Below are 16,919 nucleotides of genomic sequence, written 5' to 3'. Positions count from 1 at the left end.
TACTGAGTATAGGCCTACACATGCTAAACCATAATGTCATAAACCAAACGCCATACAACTAAAAGAAGGAGCAGAACATCAACAGGGTGTTGTGACTGTAGACTGTAAAAAAAATGGTTGTGACCATATTTTTTACAGTCTATGGTTGTGACGTGTACAGTGCAGTAGTAGTAGTTATGGCGAAGTGCTTTCTGAAGCAGTGATGCTTTCAGCACAGTTTAGAAATTAAACGTTCATTACTCAAAGCTTTTCAAGTCAGAGCTCGACGACCTCTGCTGGTGAAAGTGAGGGAAAGAGCAGAGTTTTGCAACCAACAAAATATTTTAGAAACAAAATTAATTAATGGATAGATTGATCTCGGAGCTACAGTGGTCCTTAGATGTGATACCCACCAACCACTGGCACACCTTAGGCTGAGTGTGAATTTATGTACCAAATCTACTGCATAGTCCTACTATGCAGGGCCGTGCACAGATATTTTGAGGGGCAGTGGCCAAAACCAAAAAAAAGGGGCACTATAAGGGGATTGAGTATCATCTTAATATAGAAAATGAATAACAAACCTTTTACAATCATACTGTAAATACAATTGTTAGGCTTTAGTGCTAATTCAATTTCTGTTGTTCTAATTATTCTTCCAAAAAGTTGATTCTGGGCTAATTTGATATCTTTTCTATTTAAATTTTTTATTGGAGATTTAAGTAGCAAATGAGAATAACTAAAATTGAATATATTTTGAGACAAAGGTCTTGTTTATGATTTATGTAAATCATACTCAACAGATTTTTAATAACAGAATATATAAAAGTATGGTATTTGGGGTAAAAGCATATTTAACATGATGATAAACAGCTGACTGACTTCCATTTGTTGACATGACATGGTTAAGATTCAGCTGGTAAATATCTTAAGTTGGGTGTCCATCTTAGAGGCAACATCATATTTATAATAAAAAATATGATAATAATCATATAATACACATATATTTAGTTGTTACAACACTTTATAAAATTATTATGGAATCTCATTCATTCAATGTTAACAGAAAATACTGCGAACGTTGCTTTTTTGCACAAGTATGGACTTTTTTGAAAAATGAGCACATTTTTCTTAGGGTGTGCTTCACACAGAAAAATAGGGTGTCAAAATTGCACCTTTAGGGGTACAACAGCTTGTTGCTGGGGCAGTACCCTTAAAAGGACAACTTTGTACCATTTTTACCACAAAAAGGTTCATAGTAGTACCTTAAGGTACGCATTTGTACTCAAAAGGTACTAATATGCACTTTTTAGGAGTAAAAAAGGTACAAAGTTGTCCTTTTAAGGGTAGGCCTACTGCCCCAGCGACAAGCTGTTGTACCCCTAAAGGTGCAATTTTGACACCCTATTTTTCTGTGTGTTTAGCCCTATTGTATACAACTCATGTATATTTATAATAGCCTGTATTACGTTTTTTTAAATTGTGTATACGATAAATATGGTCTAAATAAAATATCATAAATATGAAGTATGTTAGGCTATAGATAGTAGCCTATTAACTCGTAAAATTGATTATAATCGGAAATCTATTTTACAGGAGTGGCATGCTGGAGCTTTGAATCCATGTTTGCACTGTTGAAACAATTCAACGTTGTGGATTGTAGTTTGTAATATACCTGTTAATCGGACGACATTCTTGAACAGCCGTCTCCACAGAGAGCAGACAGCCGCAGACTTTGAGCGATGCTGCGCGGAGCGAGCGGGAAAACACGGAAAGGATTAGCGGAGAACTAGTGGATTTTTAGCGGAACCGATTCACCGAATGCTTTTATGGAAATCCTCTGAGGGTGAGGGAGAGGGGCACCTTAGCCGATGAGGGCAAAGGGGCAGTGGCTCTAGCCACCGGGCCACCCCCCTGTGCACGGCCCTGCTACTGGAAGTATTCGAGTTCGGGCCATAGACAGTAGGTTCGGACGCAGCCCAAGCGTTACTTCTTTACAGTTAAGTTATGTCAACCTCGAAACTCGCTGTGATGACGGAGTAGGGTATTCAAATAACCGAGCCAAGTAAAGTCTCGTCGGTTTTGTTTTTGGGTGCGGTTGCAGAACAGGATGACGAAAACAGCGAAATTCTAAAATAACCATTCTACTTTACTGAACCCAGATTCTCCACAGCTCTACAAAAACATCCGGAACATGCTATCACTTTTCGTATTTTCATTATTAATCTACGGTAAGTTTTGAAAGTCTTCCTTTCTGTTTGTAGACGATGCTATTCGTACGTTAAATGATTGTTAAACAGTGCAAATTCATCGTTAAGTTTGGTAAACAAAAACAAAAAAATCGTACTTATAGGCAGTTGAGCAATAAATCCACATAACATACTGCAATAAAATCCTATTCTTCTTGAGTGTTTCTGTCCTGAGACAAGATGCAAAACGCAATGCGAGAAAGGCTACTTAAACTACTGCAATATACATTGACCATGTATGGCTATGTATTGATATTAAAAGTTATAGATTATTAAAAGTTAAGATATTAGCATTACAGGTAATATTCGGGTCGAATAAGGTTTTTAAAAGGGTAAATAATTTGGAAACCTTTTTTTTATTTTTATTTTTACTAAGTGTTTACAATGAGATTGTGTTTTATCACAATCAATTTACACAGATTTTGTCATTTTTTATAAGAAATTAAGAAAAATTGTCACAAAGCCATTTGGTTTAACCATAAACATATTAAAATTATTCATTTGCAGATAATTATTCATGAACAAACCTGATTTGTCATTGATAGTTGATGTTGATAGTATATAGTGTGTAACATGGAAGAAATATAAAAAAAAATATTATCACTGATCTCATAAATGTAATGATTGTATTTAACTACTCTAAACCCTCCTACATATTCAAGTAAAATATTGCACAGGAAAATGAGAAAAGGGAAAATGTAGAAAAAAAGCCTAATCTGCTTTATATTTGTATTATTGTAGTTCCTTATTTGTAGTTATTAAAAACAATATTATTTAATGTAAATATTTACCATATTGGTTTTACCGGATGACCAAGGCTGGTTATACCGGATAATTATGCCCTTGGCATTATGAATAACTAAGACAATACACAGACACAAATAGCAAAAACATTTTATTAGTAATATAATCTTACTAGGGATGCACGATATTGGATTTTTGCCGATATCCGATATGCCGATATTTTTCAGCTCATTTTGGCCGATGCCGATACCGATGCCGATATATGTTTATTTTTTCCCTTTGTTTGGAAACAACACCATTTTGAGCAAAAAATATATTTTTTCATTCTGGTTTCAGATTTCTGAGGTATCCTTACTAAAAGGATTCTTGTTGAAGATAAATAAATGTTAATAAAGTTCTTTTTATGATAAGAGTATATTAAAAGCTCTGAAAATAACAATAATAAAGTCAGTAATTTTTCACCCCAGATGCAGCTGTAACCTAAATATTGTATTTTTGGATTTAACGTTTGTGCACATGAAGTGGGGGTGGCATGACATCCATTGATGCTGTCTTTTAATTCTACAATTATTGTAGAGCTCCTTGGATTATTTTTCATCATCCATTTCGTAAAATTTTATTACAGATTAATACACTGTATATACAAGTATTTAATTTACAAGTGTCATGCTTGTGATTTATGACATCATTACTGATTTGTTTATTCAGAACAAGAAGTAACTTCAATTTATTTGTGTATTCTACTTTTCATTGTATTAGTGTAACAACAGTGCCCCCACTACATGTATAAATATATAGCGGTCTAGCGGGAGGGCACTAGGACCTGGAGGAGCTTCTGCTGCTGTGGAGGCTGCCGCACGTGCTAGAGAGTGGGACTGGGGAGACGCGATTGGGCTTGTTTTGGGCTAGTTTTGTTTTGAAAACGTGGCAAATCTGCTGCTGACGGTCACGTCCTTCTGTACGTGCATTCAGAAATTCAAGGCAGCATTTAAAAACAGTCAATATAAATCACTGTACATGCAATATATTTTCTTGTTTTCACTTGAAGAATGACTGCAGTGCTGACATGGTCTTATCGCTGTAGCACTCCTTGCACACGTGAGTTATTGCAGGCACATATCAACATGTTATCATATCGGCAAGGCATATCGGCATAATGTTTTCATATCGACCGATGCCGATTTTTATATTTTAAGCGTTTATCGGCCGATTCCGATGTCGTGCCGATAATATCGTGCATCCCTAAATCTTACTGTGAAAAAGTACTTCAAACATTAAATTGGAATGGAAATAGTTATAAAACTCAATGATATTGAAGTAATTAAAACATTGAAGCATTTAATTGATATAGAAAAAGAAGAAGTTTATATATATATATATATATATATATATATATATATATATATATATATATATATATATATATTATATCACTTTTCCGTAGCTCAAGGTCGCTTTACATTTCACAATTACAGTACATTCAAACACTAACATCTATACACATCACATACTACATATAATTGCATTATCCGAAATGCTTGTTAAATAGATATGTTTTTAACTGGGACTTAAATGCACCCACAGATGAGATGTTTCGTGGTGTAAGAGGCAGCAAATTACATAATTGAGGAGCATTTATACTAAATGACCTTCCGCCAACAGTAGACAAACGGAAACGAGGGACGTGGGTCTTGCCAAACGGTTGCTAGAGAGTAGCTTGACAGCTGCCAATGTTGATACTCCAAAGGCACTTGCTCAGTATGAATGATATAAAGCAGGAGTCTCCAAACTCGGCCCTGGAGGGGCCACTGTCAGGGCCTACTTATACTACGTCCTAAAAGTATGTAGCCTAGTCCTTTTTGTAAAGAAAAAGTACATACTTTTGAGTGTGTAGAAGAAGAGTATGCAAGCTTTGGGGGACATACTACTTTGTCATCTTTAACGGACAGCTCTGAGACTTAGTTATGTATCCTGCCCTGTCAATCATCATCACAATTCAGATCCTCCACATTCAATTTAATTTAAGTAATTATTGGAGAGTCGTAGCCTGACAAGCCAGACTCACATCAAGATGTTTGGTCTGGAAACTCACCATTGACAGCTCAATCCGAGGGGCGGGATAAACGGTTGTCTTTCAAACTCCCTCTGCACGCGATAGGATAGCGCTACAACCAACCAGAGCAACGAAGGTGACACAGAGCTTGTTGATAGATTAAACATTCACCGTATTTGATAAAGGCATCTGCTAAGGTAGAATTCAGTCAAAATAATGCAAGAATATATTCTGCACATTTGTTTTTAATAAAATGTGGTATTTATTTATTTCATATTTGTACGAATATGACAAACAATTATACTTTTAGTTATACCGTATGACATTTTGTACTAACAGGCTGATATCTAGATGGCTAGCTAGTTAGCCAGCTAGCAAAAGAACAATCAAAAATCTTATATTTTGTACAAGTTTATTAAATATTAAAACATTTTCCATATCTTAAAGCGGTTTTACTGATTTACAGACTGATTTTTCGGGACATGCATATGAGCAAGTGAAAACATGAATTTTTCAAATAGTTTATAGAAAGTTACTTACTTTACTTCATGACCGTGTGGTCCTTTGCAGGTGTCTGAATTATGTCACATTATATTGACCACATGACTTGATCCAAAATGGTGTCTTTATATTGGTTACTCTGAATGACTCTCATTTTTCCGGACATTCTTTCTCATAACAAAACAACGACGTCTATGCAAAATATGTATACCATGTTGATATATGATGTTATAAAATCATGCCAGAATAAAAAAATATATACATTTATAACTTTAAGATATTTTAATCACAATTGAAATGGCTGTATTGGCCTTTGGACGGTTAAATTGAATGACCTTTTGACACTTCAAAGTTTTTAAAATACCATTATATTAGGGATGCCACAATTCTCAATATAATATTGAACCGTTCAGTACGGCATTCACGGTTCAATACGCGCTTGTGAATTACGGTTTTGCATTTAATTAATACTTTTTCTACAAATTCTATCATTTGCCACCATCCCAATATACTGAACAATGCAACATACATTCACATCACACGTTAGAGTTATACTCACAGAACACTATAGTTATTCCAATCACGAAAGTTCATTATGTACATGCATTTTAAAGCCTTGCCGGTTAAACATTTCATTCACGTGCTTATGCATGGTTGAGCACGCGCACTAAACGCCTGCCAAACGTGATTACTAAGTAGTCATTTTACTGCATTAATACTGTCAAATGCAAACAAGGTTTATATAAACACACAGTCGGTTATGTCTAAAGTGAAAGTAAAATCGCATGTCTATATATTAGACGCACACAGGTCTTAAATGGACAGCAGGGCAGCCTAGTGAACATGCGGTCCTTAAAGGGACAGTTAACCTCTAAAATGATGTTATTATTTACTCACTCACTTCCAAACCTGTATGAAAGGTAGTGGTGTTAAGAATTAGCTAAAAAACTTATTTTCCAAATTTGTTTAAATGTTCTTTATATATCAATACATAATTAAAATGTAAGTACTCTAAAAAAGAAAGTATAAAATTTGAGTGTCTGTAGACCTCTCATGACTGTTTTAAAGACAGCTCATTATTTCCATTCACTCTACCTTCTCCCTTCTGGGCTCTTTCCAAAGCCACGCCCCCAAAATACATGAACGCGCTACACCGACCGCTCAGCTGGAAGACGCATTATTGACCTGAGAGGAGCGGAGTGCATGTAGTCACATCATGTCAGAATCACATGTAAAAAAAAATCTAACTTTATCAGTATGAATATAAACAAATAAGATGTCTTTTAGTACTCACTATCAAGCTAGAATTTATTTTATTTTTAAAAATAGAATTTTATTTATAAGCCAAAGCTAAAAACGGGTAGCATTGATACATTTTTTCCCCAATAACATCAGTTAATAATAATAAGAATAATACATTTTATTTAAAGGCGCCTTTCTCGGCACTCAAGGACACCGTACAACGATACAATAATACATTTAAAAAACAGTAAGATAAAAATAAAATATAAATAAGTAGATAAGAAAGAATAACTGAAAAACATGTGACGGTTTTTCCGTCACATAACAGTGGAATTGCATATTAAATTTGCGAAAAATATTCCCCAGGGGAAGGAGATAAATTATGAAAAGTAAGGGCCCCAGGACAGAGCCCTGGGGAACACCTGAAGTGACAATGGAGGGACTGGATTTAAAAGACTTTAATTGAACAAACTGAGTGCGGCCAGATAGATAGGATGTAAACCAGTTTAACGGAGTCTGGGTGATGCCAATAGAAGCTAACCTATTGAGGAGGATAGTGTGACAGATGGTATCAAAAGCTGAACTCAGGTCGAGGAGAATGAGAATGGTAAGGAGTCCAGAATCAGCTGCCATAAGGAGATCATTGGTGATTTTAATTAGTGCTGTTTCAGTGCTGTGAAGTGGGCGAAAACCAGACTGGAACTGTTCATAAAGGTTATTATCGGATAGGTGGAAATGAATTTGAGAGGCTACTGTTTTTTCAAGAATTTTTTAAATGAATGGTAAATTTGATATAGGACGGAAGTTGTTGAAATTGGATGGGTTGGCACCATGCTTTTTTAAAATTGGAGTAATGACAGCAGTTTTAAATGATATAGGAACAGTTCCAGTGGTGAGAGAGGAGTGGATGATATCTGAAATGTGAGGAACCAGCAACGGAAGACAGGCTTTAACAAGATGTGTGGGAAATGGGTCAAGTTGACAAGTAGTTGCCTTGGATGTTCTAACTAGTTCTGTGATTTCAGAGATAGTTGGGAGGTGGAAAGAAGAAAATAAGTGTATGGATGGGTCACAGTCAGCTGAATTGCTGAGGTGAGGGATAAATCCAAGGTTCTGGTGAATATTTTTGATTTTGTCAGTGAAATATGACATAATGGAATTGCAAAAATTGATTGTATAAAAGTGAGAGGGGAGAAAGTCCTGAGGTTGAGTGGACTTATTAAGTAGAGAAAATAATGATTTAAGGTTTCCCTTATTAGCAATGATTATACTGGAGTAGTAGTGGGTTTTGGTACTAGCAATGGAGTCCTTATAACATAAAATGTGATTATTATACATTTCTTTGTGAATAGTGAGACCAGTTTTCCTATAGAGACGTTCAAGTTGCCGACCTTTGGCTTTCATGAGACGAAGGCCGGGGGTGAACCATGGGGCAGAGACGGAAAATGAAACAGATCTGGTTTTTAATGGAGCAAGGGAATTAAGAATATTATGGAGTCCAGTGTTGTAGTGAGCAACCAGATCATCAGGGGTGAATAAATTATAAGTGTTAGAGGAGCAGAAGGAGTGAATACTTGAAATGAGCATGGTGGAGTTGATATTCTTTATATTCCTGAATGAGATGAATCGTGGTACTTTAGAGATAGAGAGAGTGAGTTTCACAGTGAATGAGATGAGAAAATGGTCAGTTATGGGAAGGTCAGCAGCTGTTAAGTCAGAAGGAGTAATACCAGAACAACAGATTAAGTCCAGGGTATGTCCTTTTGAGTGTGTCGGAAAAGTAATATATTGCTCGCATTCAAAGCTCTCTAAGATGGAGGAAAAGTCTTTAGTAAGAGGCAGATTGATATTGTCCATGTGGATATTAAAATCACCCAGCAGTATTATGTTTGATGAGAGAGAGGATAAATGAGTAAGAAAAGCAGCAAAGTCATTTAAAAATTCACTGTTTGATTTGGGGGGGGCGGTAGACAGTAGCGATGATGGTTGGAGTGGGGCCAGATAACGTGCAGACAGCAGATTCAAACGAGCTAAAAACAGGAACAGTGACCGGCGAGACTTTCCACTTCTCGCGATAAATTATCGCGAGACCTCCTCCCCGGCCAGAGCCACGGGGTTGACAAATGTAAACAAACCCACTAGGAGTGGATTCATTCAGTTGTGTAAAGTCATTTGGCTGTTGCCATGTCTCAGTTAAACAAAGAAAGTCTAGCTTACTATCGGAGATGAGGTCCTGGATAAGATGTTCCTTGTCTGTCAGTGAACGGATGTTGAGCAGAGCAAAGTTGAGTGTGGCGTTGTCACAGCTGGTGGTGGTGCTAGCCGACCGAGCTAGGCGGGCTAACACGCTGTGGTCGACAGCCCGGTTCGTGGAACGTTGAGGGCGACGAAAGCTGGACCAGATGGATTTTATTATTGTTGATTTGTTGTGGTGGAAGTTCCGGCGGGATCCTCTGTGGATATATCTCGGGCGAGGCTGGAAGGCGATGTCCGGATGAAGGTGTAGGGCTTCTGGCACAGGTCCAGGCAGATGACAGCGCAGCCGAAGCAGATCACTGGCCGAATATTGAAGCAAACCCGTCACTAGCAGGTGAACAGGTAGTAAGAAGAGCCAGACACAGACGAGCAGAATGTATGTCCTACCAGCCCACATTGTCATTTTGAAATAGCATCAATGGCCAGTAAAGACGGCAGAAGAGGTACAAACCAGAGCAGGTGAGCTTACAGCGAACTAACGGCGAGCAGCGGCAACAAGTTGTGCCAGCGTTCACTCGTCCCGTCCCGTCCCGTCAACGCCATCGTTGCCAATCATTTGTTATACCGTGATGAAGATGAATTTCGTGTAAGATTCATAACATATACTGTGTTTTGCACGTAAGAGTCTCCATGATGAAAGCATTGTTGATTAGTAGCAGCTAAAGCTAACTTAGTTCTAAAAAAAGTTCCTGGATGCGGTGTACTAGCTTTTACACATGCATTTTGTTATCTAAAGTTAAATTTTGCGCAATTCAACATGATAGTGATCTACTTGAACTAAGCATATTGAATATTTATCATCTTTACTAATGGCTAAGTGTATAATATTGTAACTTTATGCTAAGTAATGTTATGCTATATTAGGCAGCTACATGTGCTCTTGATACATGCTTCATGAAAACATAAACCGAAAACATTTATAATCAAAATGAAAGATTACCTGTCCAGCAGAAATACAGCCAGCAATTAATCGTTTTTCTGCCCCTTGAGGTCCCTCAGTTCTCGCCATCGTTGAAAAGCCACGCCGATATTTACTCGCGTTTGATTTCTTTGTTTATCCAAAGACTTCTTGTGCATTGCCTTTACATGTAGGCCTGCTGTCTTCCTTTTTTTGCATTCTTTGCCTTCGCTGACTGCAAAACCCGGCACTGTGCATTTTGAATGCCTTTGCTCTTCTTAGGGGTGCGCGCATGTGTGGGCAGATCCTGTAACGAAAGCGGTGGTCGCCATGGTAGCGAGAGAGCGTGACAGTCGCCCAAGATAATCATTTGTTTCATCCCGAACGAAAATAATGAGCGGTGTTTATTGCAGATTAAACAGTCTAGAGTTACTTGATTTTTATACTCTCTTTTTCAGAGTACTTACTTTTTAATTATGTATTGACATATAAAGAAAGTTTAAACAAATTTGGACAAAAGTGTTTTAGATCATTCCTACCTACCTTACCTTTAATTTCTAGATGACAGAGTTTTCATTTTTGAGTGAACTATCCCTTTAATGTTAATACAACAACAAAAGAGAGAATCACTCTGCTTTTGACTGAAAAACTAATACAGTAGCAAAGAATTAATGTATATTTTATAGTGAAGTCTATTCAGTGTTTCATTTTTACATTTATTCATTCAATTTCACACTCTGAGCTGCCAATGTGAATCTTTATATATATATATTTATTATATATTATACAATACACTAGGAATGTGTACAAGTTTTTTTTTTTTTAAAGGTGCCCTAGAATGAAAAATTGAATTAACATCATCACATACAGTGAGTCTCAAACACCATTATTTACTCCTTCATATACAAATCTTGTTTGTGAAAAACACCACGGAAAAACAGGCGATTCTCGACATAATGCTACCTGTGACGCAATCGCTGGGGATCATTAATATATACGCCGGCGCATGCGCCACGCGACGATTGCAAAAATGGCAGATCATGGAAATAGATATGGATATAGATATAGATATGGAAATAGTCATGTTCCAGGCTGTGCAGGGGACATGGGGACTTTTCATACCCTTCCCACAGAACATAACTGTCAACAGGCATGTTTATCTATAACCGGATACCGCAACAATTTAATTCAAAGTTGTTCGTTTGCTTGGCCCATTTCACTACGGACAGTTTTTCTAACCTGGACAATAGTAGGCTTCACTTAGCGTCTGATACTGGAGAAACGGCAATTCAAACTATATTCCCTTGAGCAGTAAGTAGTGATTTTAACCACTTATTGACTGACAAAACTATTTTTGATTAAACTGGAAGTTTCTTAGTGAGACAACATTACGATAATATCCCCTGTGTTGTCTAGATCCAACGCAATATGCTAGTACAGTAACAATAGGAAACTCCAAGTAGTATACATCAGTATGACAAATGTCAAAGTTAACATTATTTCCTGCCAGTGTTGTCATACAAATCTACAAAATACAGTCGTATCCCCATAAATGGCAATCCCTTTTGTCGATTAGAATTATAATTTAGCCTATAGGCTATTTTCATCAACAAACCATAACTCAGGAGTTAACAATGTTAGTTAAGTTGCTTACAGATCGCGCACTCGATCCTTCTAGCTAACGTCCTCTTCACCACTTAAGTTGAAATGGTAAATTACAAACGAGCAGCATCTATTAGCTCTATTAGCTCTATTAGCTGCTATTTAAAAAATGCCAGATCTCAAGTTTGTGTTCATCTTGTTGACCCCGCCCCCAGCGCCTGACCTAATCGGTTCTTACTTCTAGCCCAGCAATGTTTTGGTGCTACGTAAAGGACAACTCCGGTGAAAAATGAACCTAGGTAATGAACCTACGATGTACTCCAGTACTACCGAGTACATCGTTCTCTGGGATGCGGTTTCATGAAATCGAATGTAAAGAGTTTTATCACTAAAAACAGATTAGCTTATTACACTGTGTCTGGGGCATAGGATAAGTGAAATTAAATTGCTAGTTAATACCACTAACAAGGCTCAAAATATCCTCACACTAACACAGTAGCATAATGAGGGTCCCTACAGGCAAACCGAAGCATTGAGAACTTTGTAAGTGTGCAAACAGTTTAATAAGAAGATACTTTATAAAGTCAGTACATTACGCGTTTACAGGCAGGCGCCATCTTGGAAAACAGTCTCGACGAATCGATCCATGAACGCGATGCTTTGAGTGTGGAAACGCAAAGAACCGATTTGAAACTAGGCTCTGGCTCCGAACCAGCACCAGCACTGCCTTGGTGGAAAAGGGGTAACAGAGATGCCTAGTTAATACTAATCCCGTGCGAATAGGGCTTATGACGACAACAGCTTGAGCTCGATCAGGGTGGGTCTGAGGTCCGAGCAAAACTCCGAACACATCTTCCCTTTTTAAGAATGACTTCAGTGCCGATCTTTGTTCTTTTCTCAGAGAAAAGCTTAACTCCAAGTCTTCCAGAGTCGGGGTCAAAGCTGATTCGCCAGTTTCTGTGTTTACTAGAAGCACGCAATCACAACTCTGCTGTCATTATGTTAGGCCCCGCCTGCCGACTCTATACACGATGTGATTGGCCCGACCAGAGTTTGGCTTTTACAGCTCAGAAATGTATTGAGAGTTGCTAGACAACACTCGCGGCAGATTAGATTTGCTGCCGCTAGGGTGCATCTACATTTCTAGGCTAGGTCCACTCGGCTCCGGGGGAATAATAAAGACCTTCTGAAGCCAATTGATGCGTTTGTGCAAGAAAAATGTCCATATTTAAAGTGCTAAATACTTCTGTACTTGCAGGTGTTAACTAGCTATATATAAAATGTATATGAAACATATCATATAAATAATTTTAGAATATAAGAAATATTATATTATATATTTCTATACGTGTGTGTATATATATATATACTACCTGAAATATATATGTTTAATATTAAATTCAGTACCACAACTTATATTACATGCACATCTATGTTATAAACTGTATTACTGAATATCAAATTAATATTACAAATATTATATATGCATAAATATATTGTCACATTTTTCATGATATGATGTTAATGCCTCAATATATTTACATATATTTACATATATTTCTAATATACCGTTTAATCAGTTAATAGCTTAGGAAATGTAGTTCTGTCGTTACATATAGAGTGGAATTTGTGTTTGTAGTTGGTTAAAATGCTTTTAGGATACATTTTACGCACACATGTAATCTGTTTTGTCTGTTCAGGAGCTCACACAACGATTTCATTGAATCTGTTACACTTTTTTTTTTTTAACACAAACTGTTTCTGTTTGTTCTCCAGGTGTGTCTAATTCAGAGACAGATGAAACTGAATTTAAGTCAGTGTCAGTGATGGAGGGAGGTTCTGTTAATATGGCCACTAATCTTACTGAAATACTGAACGATGATACCATTCTGTGGCTGTTTGGAGCTAAACACTTTCTCATATCTCAAATAATGAGAAAGGATGACTTGACCTCAGTTTTTCTCACCGATGATGAGAGATTCAGAGACAGATTACAGGTGGACCAAAAGACTGGATCTCTGACCATCAGGAACACCAGACTCAGACACTCAGGACAATATAAACTCAGCATCTCTAGACAAAAGACTACGATAAAGATATATAACGTAACCGTCAGTGGTGAGTATCTCAAGGCTATCAATAACAATAGTACGCATGATAATGCATATAGTCCATATATTGTTACGACCCTGTCTCCTGTTGTTCTCTGACTGAGTGTGTGATTGGCTGCAGACATTTATGTTGGTTGATTGATTTATTGGCAGAGAGTATAAAACTTGTACTCACTTGCTCTTCAGTGCATCTTCTGGGGGACCACCTCCAGAGGAGTCATTTTGCTCCACTTTGTTTCTAGTTTATTTCTCCTTTATCAACATTACTCACTTTTTGAATTATTATTTTTCCCTTTATTGTTTAAACCCGTAGACATTTGTGTTATATTTCTGTAATGGATCATTATTGTTTATTTAATAATAATCTTGTAAATAATTTGTTTGCGCGTGTGATCCTTGTAATCTATTTGAGTTGGTTATAATACCTGATGGCCACTAGAGGGCACTCCCATGCTGTAGTTTGTTGTTCATTGCAGTATGCTGAGCAAAACAGTTCATACCAGTGCAGTCATGTCTCTGGTTCTTTCCATGCATGCTCTGAAACAAAACAGAATGTTATGTGTTAGTATAGCATATTGATGCAGACATAATCCTCTTTGTGTAAAATTGTTTTTAAAGTATTTGTGTGTGTAGAGAGAGAGAGAGAGAGAGAGAGAGAGATTTGCAAATGCCACTGACTAGCCTGCCAGATGCCAGCCGAACTTAGCCCCGCCCACAAAAAATTTAGGTCGGGCAGTTCGGTCTGGCCTCGCTCCATACAGGAGTAATTATCATAGACATCATATAGGTAGACGCCCTATTGGCTGCTGGGCGCCGAGATTTGCGGCGGCCATTTTAAACCGGTCGTACTCCTAGTTTCGTTGCATAGCAGCAGTTAAAGGGTTACTTCAGCGATTAGCATATGGCTTTGTATCAATAGAAACCCTGGAGTATATTCAAATGATTGTGCTTTCCCCCCTCATATCTCCCTGAGACAAGAGATTTATGCATTTTATTTCTGGAAAAATTCCTCCTACGATGCAAATTGACTATTTTTGCATCATAGGAGGAATGTTTGCCCAGAGGCTAAAGACTACAGCCAGCAGAGGGAGCCATTTCCGCATGTTTTGAAACCGCGCATGGGGGATGGAGATAACACTCAGCTTGCAGGGAGAGCTCAGCTCAGCTCAGCTACAGGCACTCATTTAAACGGAGCTATGGTGTGCAATGTAAGCCTTTTAACTTCTCAAATTAATTTCTATGAAAGTTAAGCTTGTAAAGGCATGAACTGAAAGGCGCCAGACGAGTGTAGTCGCGATTACCTCAGCTCTCATCACTCCTGCAGTTAGTGCTCAGTGCTGTGAGACTCGCGCGGTGACTCACTCATTATATTGAACAGACACGTTCAGTTTTTAATTGTAGTGTCTTCTCTAACTCAGTCACTGTAATCAAGTTTATGGCATTGGGAATTGCCTCACAGGGCAGCGAAGCATTCTGGGAATTGTAGTCTTTCATCCCCATGGGACAAAAATACATTTTCTGTCTTTTCTCAGTCTAGAAGGCACCAAACTCAAAAATAATTTCACATTTCTACTGCATTGATGACCCAGTTTAAATACAGATTCATCTTCCCAGCGCTGAAGTACCCCTTTAAGATGCCAGAGCACTGTGCAGCATTTTCCTGTTCTAATCGGCGAACCATCGCAGGTAGGGCTCGCGGGATTACTTTTCACAAGTAAGATTTAACTTTGCCATTGTTATATTGGTTGTATTTTGTCCTTAAATCCAGATAATTGAGAAGGTGCAAGGATCTTTGATAGTACTGTACTGAAATCGTAGCTAGCTAATGTTAGCTAAGCTATGTATCTCCCTCAACTCAAGTGTTTTCCACATAACTTAAGTTACTATTCAGATCAAAAAGATGTTAGAAAGCACTTGTTAGATGCACGAAACTTACTTTTAGCGTTTGGGAACATTATGTGCCTATTAGTACCAACACAATCCAATCTGAAGTTAATACATGCATTGCTGACCGGGCATAATAACCGTCGTTGTGTTGCAGATGAAGGCGAACAGAACAATCCCAATCACAAAGGCTGATGCCGGAACTTTATCAGAATATTATATATTTAGTGTGTGTGTGTGTGTGTGTGTGTGTGTGTGTGTGTGTGTGTGTGTGAGAGAGAGAGAGAGAGAGAGAGAGAGAGAGAGAGAGAGAGAGAGAGAGAGAGAGAGAGAGAGAGAGAGAGAGAGAGAGATTGTGTCACAAATCATTATAAATTGTTTCAACTTATTAAAATATCTTATTTTACTTCAACTCTCTGTTTCTGCTTCTTTATCATATATATATTGTGTGGTTTTATAAATCCCCGTATATCACATATTTTGATTTTGGACGTCTGGACACTTTATATCTTATATCAGAATATTATGTAACTGTTAATCCCACTATAGCCCTATTCGGACGGTAATTGTTTCTCATGTGGATGTCTGTAAAATACATTTGCATGCCACCTCAGTGATAAAACTAGTCTATTCGGATGGCGATTTATTCCCGGTGGAGGAGCGAGTGATCCTCCGCACCTGGGAAACACTGCTCACGTGGTAATTCAAATGATTGTCTGCTGTAAAAATGTCATATGCTTGGAATAAAAAGAATTAAAAAAAATCATATTTAATATTAAGACATTATTATTTTATTTAAATGTCTTGTTTAAAAAAAAAAAAGTAATTTTAAAAATGAGCGGAAATAACGGCTCATTTCAAATGTTTAAGTGTTTTTTTTCTCTTTCTCTTTTAAGCGGTGATGAAAGATTATTCTTGTAAATACTTTCCAGCATTTTAGTAATAAAAGTGTAGGCTTTAGATCTTTAAAATGCATCCGAAAAATACCTTACGACCCCACGAGAAACAATTACCATCCGAATATGGCTTAAGAATATTAAAATACGCTGAACCATGTGTCCTGTATCATCGCTACATTAATGACCTTTGCAGCAAAAAAACCCGCGTTAAAATCGGTTAGGTAGTCAGTGAGATGTGATTAATTAAATGCGCTGACAGCTCACTGCACCTGGCAAACAAGTTACACTGAGTGGAGCTGGCGACCGGTTCAAGATGGTGGCTCCGCGGCTCGACCGTGCCAATAGGCAGTAGCGCTCGATAGGGCGTCTATCTATATGATGTCTATGGTAATTATCACCGAACAGAAACTGTTCGGACCAATGAAATCATCAGGGCGGGCTTTAGACGTTGACAGACAGATGATCAACAGTAACGTAATCATCATCAAAGGGGCTTGGAAT

General features: G+C 37.6%; 1 long non-coding RNA gene across 1 annotated transcript; it reads left to right on the top strand.

The window, feature by feature from the left end:
• Positions 1-1,712: 1,712 nt before the first annotated feature.
• On the top strand, positions 1,713-15,785 carry LOC137040121 (uncharacterized). The gene is made up of 3 exons (XR_010897853.1): positions 1,713-2,210; positions 13,301-15,321; positions 15,677-15,785. It is a non-coding gene; the product is annotated as an uncharacterized lncRNA (long non-coding RNA).
• The last annotated feature ends 1,134 nt before the right edge of the window (positions 15,786-16,919 follow it).

Source organism: Pseudorasbora parva, chromosome 14 (assembly GCF_024679245.1).
Source record: "Pseudorasbora parva isolate DD20220531a chromosome 14, ASM2467924v1, whole genome shotgun sequence".
NCBI classification, from domain to species: domain Eukaryota; kingdom Metazoa; phylum Chordata; class Actinopteri; order Cypriniformes; family Gobionidae; genus Pseudorasbora; species Pseudorasbora parva.
This window is presented reverse-complemented; position numbering and strand designations above follow the sequence as displayed.